The sequence below is a fragment of the Musca domestica genome, unplaced genomic scaffold (genome assembly GCF_030504385.1).
Source record: "Musca domestica strain aabys unplaced genomic scaffold, Musca_domestica.polishedcontigs.V.1.1 46, whole genome shotgun sequence".
Classification (NCBI taxonomy): Eukaryota; Metazoa; Arthropoda; class Insecta; order Diptera; family Muscidae; genus Musca; species Musca domestica.
In genome coordinates this window covers 2,864,775-2,870,665 of record NW_026712336.1, presented here as the reverse complement: position 1 = coordinate 2,870,665, position 5,891 = coordinate 2,864,775, and the positions used below count along the sequence as shown (strand labels likewise).

Sequence of the window (5,891 nt, the reverse complement as noted above, 5' to 3'; positions counted from 1 at the left end):
GGTAATCTATTATCGTGGCCTACGACGACTGTATTTTACGGCTTTTGATTTCAAATTTCAATTTACTTAAAACACGCATTTGGCATTCTGGCCAGTTCATTGTTTTGCATTAGAATAAAAATTTATTGAAATGAAAGTAAAAATTATAACAACGCCCTGCAACTGATTGAATGAAATGAAAAATAAATAGTGTGTCGGAAAATGCCTTACATTTACAAGGGGAAGTCAGGCTAGCAGTCATTGATGGATTTTTTGTTTCAGTATGGGCGAAGAAAAAAAATATTTATTTCCCGTACCGGGAATCGAACCCGGGCCTTCCGGGTGAGAGCCGGATATCCTAACCACTAGACAATACGGGATTTTGATTGTTATCGATGGCAGAAGAATTTTGAATATTTTTAGCCATATTTGTTTTATTTTTAGAATGGGGCCATCTGTGGTTGGTTGCCTTTGCAGATGGTGTTGATATTGGTTTCCATGGGTTCTCATTTTGTGTTCTTACTATAAATGTTTGGCAAAGTGAAGAAAAATTAATATTTGGAAATGTTTGTATTTATTGAAAATTTATATTTTGGGTAAATTATTTTTCATTATTGGCCCCAGATCATTCACAAAAGATCAATAAATAATTAATCGATTAAACTTAATTGGGCGCCATACCCGTAAATTCTTTTCTCAGAAATCTTGCAAACGAGGAGGAAACTTTCATAGGAGTTATTTCAGATACTGAATCTACATTGACTATTATTTGCGAGGATGTTTTCTACCCATTAATATATTTAAAAAAATCTTATCTAAACACCAGAAATTTTTGAATAAAAATACATTTTGGGGTTAAATCCTTACTTTATGTGACTTTAGGCAATTTTTTTCTGCAAAGCATTATTTTAGGAGGAGGTTATCAAAGGCAAAAATATTCCTCATCCATATTCCACCATACATAGTATGGAGGGTATATTAAGTTCGCCATTCCATTTGTAACTCATCGAAATAATAATTTTAGACATAACAAATTATTCTAAGACGATTTAGACCTGTCCATCCGTTCGTCTGTCCGTCTGTTGTAATCACGCTAGAGTCAAAACAAATAAAGATAGGAAGCTAAAATTTTGCACAGATTAGACTTGTGTCTGCAGGCAGGTCAAGTTCTAAGATGGGCTATATTGGTCCCCATATAACGGTTCCTCCCTATATTCGGTATTTTGATTATTTTAGCTACATTTTTCAATGGAACTGTCTAAAAATCCATACTAGAAGTTCTTTCTAAGCACTTTAACCCCAGGAAGAGAAATTTCTATGTAGATCCACGATATGGTATAGCCCACATACAATGGTAATCCCCAATATTCGACATTTAGACGCTTTTTGGAACATTATTCACCGGAGTTGTTTCAAATTTCGTATTTAGAGCTTGTAATGTGAACTACCGACTATGTCTGAAAATTATCTATGCAGGCCCAGGACTTCGTATAAGACCCATATATCAGTATCTCCCCATATTCGGTATTTTAAAGTTTTTTTTTTGTTAAAAGAATTTTTAACGGAATTTATTTTTTGAAAATTTTAAAATTCGTTCTAATCAGTGGAGGGTATTCAAGCTTCGGCCCGGCCTCAACTTACTGTTTTTTTACTTGTTAAATGTGTGTCGAATCCGACATAGAATCACTTTCTGCATGTCAGTCCGTCGGTCCGTCTGTCCATGAATTTTTCCAGGTCGCATTAATTATTCGATTCAGATAAAATCTTGAATCGAAAATACCACTGCCAAAGTTTATTAAGATCAGTTCAGATTTTTATATACCTTCGATATACATCTTCATCCGATATATTATATACAGGTCGTATACATCATCCGATCGTCACGAAACATTTTATTGAGTTAGGGTCGGAAGATTTCTTTTTGAAGATTTCCGCAAAATATGTAAGGGTTTGACCAAAATTTCCTATTTTGGACAATCGCAGTATAGGTCACAATTACAGACCAATAGTCACGGAATTTTGCATTAGGTTGCTGTTTAGGTCAAGGCAAAAGCCTCGTATATTAGATGGTTTTCAGATAATATTTTGCGGGTAAAATTGACCACATGTTTTCTGTGAATTTTTTTGTGAATACCTATCAGCAAGACAGAGTGCGTAAATACAGGTCCAAAACCAAAGGTAACGTTTTTACGGGACCAAAATGTGTTTGGATCTAAGGGAGTTTTTCAATGTACTATAGTGTTGTAGGATATCGCACTGTCAGTCACGCACGGCTTTCAAAATCTACTGGGATTTCCTGTAATTTTTTGTGTTGCACAGTGTAATTTAACGATTAACTGCTTTAAAGCTCCCTCTCAATTTTAAATTTTTTAAATCCCTTTCCCTTGTAACAAAAACTCAAATTCGGCCAATTTTAGCATTTCGCACAAGGAAAAAACCGCAACTCAATCCAATTATCTTGGTGAAGTGTCCTTCCTAGCTTATTTTCTGGATATGAAAAATGTTATGACTTCAATTTACAAACAGGCCTGGGCAAAAAAACTGAAACTGTTACCAATTCACAAAACCGGCAAAAATATATCGTTCGCGCATTTAAACACGCAAGTTGGTCGGTCAGCCATTTGGCGTCGTTGTCGTTAGTTTTTTTTGTTGGGCTACATTTTTATGTGAGAGTGGATTTCCTCCTAAGTAATCATACATATGTAAGCAAGCGTATACACCTATATACATACACACGAAACTACATACATGTATTGGCGTACTTGGGCTTGTTAAAGTGGATAACGTTACCGAAATCCCTAAAGAACACTCTGGGAACTCGCTGGGCTTTTTTTTGTTACTCTGTTCATGTATTACTATCGGCGACAACCATACCAGCAGCAACACCAACATGGCCAAGAACAACATCAATACTTCTACCATTCAGGTTCGTTGGGCCCTCGCGAATGCATATCACAAATGTTGTTGTTGTTGCATTTTCTGGTTTTATACGGATTTGGTTTTGAATACGCCTGCTAGCAGTTCTGCGGGCGTGTGTTCTGTTCTGTTTTTTTTTTCTTCTCTTTTTAGGGTTTCTCCTGTTTGCCGTTATTAGTGGGCCATTGTGCCAACTTCCTAACGCTTATCGCCGCATAACATGGCCAATGAAGGCGGCGACTGCAGCGGCAGCGAGCGTTCGTGTAGTCCGTGGTAAATGCGAAAGTGGTTTTCCAACGATTTTTCACATGCAAACAAACCAATAGTGCATGTGTATTATATTTTTTTTACAAACTTTTTACAGCGCTCGTTTTTTTCCTGTCCAAGTTCTGGAAAGTGCTTTCTCATGTTTGTTTTTATAAAGTTTACACATGATTTTCTGAGATTGTCGGGCACAGTGTGAGGAAACTGAAGAGTTTGGTTGAAAAAATAATTGATTGTGAACAACATCCTTACAATAATACCAGAATAATGGAAGAATATACATACTTATCGTTTACGTAGAGGATATAGTTCTCATTCACTTTTTAGGGCAAGACACTAAAGTATAGCCTGAATCAAAATTGGAATTATATGTCTAGGGGTTATATTGCACTGCAAATTCGAATTCTCAAAAATATTGATTTTTATTAAGAAATGAGGCGTTATTTTAAAATTCAAAGAAAAATCTGTTTTGAAGAAAGAGTGCAGTAAAAACCTGACTGAATGGCTGACTTAACGATTCCACAACGCCCATACAAAACGGTTGAAACTGGCATCTTGATATTTTGGTTGAGGGTCGCTCTTGGTCCGTAGGGGTCAGATAAGGCAGGGTTCTTGGAAATTCGTACTATAACGATACGAAAAGTATTAAACGGTACTAAGTATGGCACCCTTTGTATTTGAGGAATCAGTAGAGCTAGAACTCTTAAATTTGGAATAAGGGTCACTGATGGAGTGTATGATAGGTGTACCAAAGAGTTTTTGGAAATTCGCACTACAAGTGTAGAAAAAGTACTAAAATGTATTCTATTTGGTACCATTTCGTATCTTGTGAACGGTTAGAGCTAAATTTAAAATTTGGAGTGGGAATCAAGAGTCGACGTAAGTAGATAATTTTGGATGTGTGTTCTCATGTATATGAAAAGTACAATACGGTACTAAATTTAGTACAATTTGAATTCGGAGGAACGAATGGAGGTTGAATCCTGAAATGTGAACTTAACATTACTGGCGGAGTGTAGGATTGGCATATGGAGGAAGTTTTCGAATTGTGTACTTATGTGCACGAACTAAATTTGGTACAATTTAAATTTGGGTGAAGAGATAGAGCTGGAATTCTTACTATTGCATTCTAGGACTGAGGAATGTTTTCGAAATTCGCACTTATGTGCACTAAATGGTACTGAATTTGGCACAATCTAAATCAAGGCTAGGCAAAGAGTATCCCTTGGGATATCTGTGTGTTCACCAACGCAATTGTAAAAAATAAATTGTTTTGAATTTTGACAGAAAAATTGGTTTTGGGAGAATATTTAGTTTTATTCGGGCAGTCGATGAGGAAGGTGCTGTCGGATATTTTTATGAATACACCGTAAGAAATATTGGATGATATAAATATATCTTACTACATATTTGAAACAAATATTTCCGAAATTATAAAAATTACAACTGTTAAGATGTATATATTGATTTATTTTTGACAGAATTTGTATAAGGATTCACATGTTAGGAGTAGGAATTCATATCATATTAACCGACAAATTAATTATCCTTCTAAATTAGTAGACACTTTCATATTCCCCGATTTCTATAAAATGACATGTACAGTCTTACTCAATTTTAGGAAAAATAGCAAGATGTTATGTTTATCATTCTGTTTGTAATTATTACAAATAATCTTTTAGAACCCATCGCAGGAAATGAGTTTCTGATCAGCATAAAATTCTACGACTATTTGCGTATGCCAGCCTGTGGAAATCGGTATTACTTTTTAAAGGGTCAACTTAGATGGTTAGCATGTTATGTCCGAAATTATTAAACACAAATAACATCAAAATTATATAACGTTTCTGAAAATGTTAACTTATATATATTTTGAAGGACATTTATATAATTTTTGTATACCCTCCACCATAGTATGGAGGGTATATTAAGTTTGTAATCAGCATAAAATTCTATGTCGATTTAGCGATTTCCGTCCGTCCGTCTATCCGTCTGTGGAAATCACTCTAGCTTTCTAACGAAATGAATAGGTTAATAAAATTTTACTCAAATGTATATTACGTCTGCAGGACATTTGGTATTGAAAATGGGCCATGTATCCACGTCCACGTTTTGGTATAGTCCCTATATATCTGATTTTTTTAAGTTTCGCATTTGAATATTTTAATGGCTTATGACAAAAATTGCCTATGCAAGTCAACGTCGTCATATAGACCCTAATATAACGGCTACATTCGGAATTTTAAAGATTTTAACAAAATTTTTAACGGATTTTATTTGTTTGAAAATTGCCAAATTCGTTCCAAACGGTGGAGGGTATTCAAAGTTCGGCTAGGTCAAACATACAGCTTTTTTACTTGCTTTATTTTAAAATGAATATTATTGAAATATTATTGAAATAATTTGCAAATATATCTCCGAATTGTCTGATCCGAATATATCTCCGAATTGTCTGATTTGAAAACAGAAAATTTAAAATTGAAAATTTAAAGATAACAAATTATTTTTCACTGTGTAAACAGAGGCAAAAAAACACTTGCAATATTTTTTTATTTCAAAACACATACAATCACAAAAAAATTTTGAGGCTCTCTGCCTTGCCCTGATCTAAATTTTGAATGAACCGGTAGAGTTGGAATCCTGAAATTTGAAAATAAAATTTCTATTGGACTGTATGATGTAGGTAGTTATGAAAATTTGTAGATAAGTGTACTAAATTGTACTAAATTTGG

The 5,891-nt window shown here is 34.4% G+C and overlaps 1 non-coding gene across 1 annotated transcript; it reads right to left on the bottom strand.

The window, feature by feature from the left end:
- Positions 1–287: 287 nt before the first annotated feature.
- On the bottom strand, positions 288–359 carry TRNAE-CUC (transfer RNA glutamic acid (anticodon CUC)). The gene has a single exon. It is a non-coding gene; the product is annotated as a tRNA-Glu (tRNA).
- Positions 360–5,891: the final 5,532 nt, after the last annotated feature.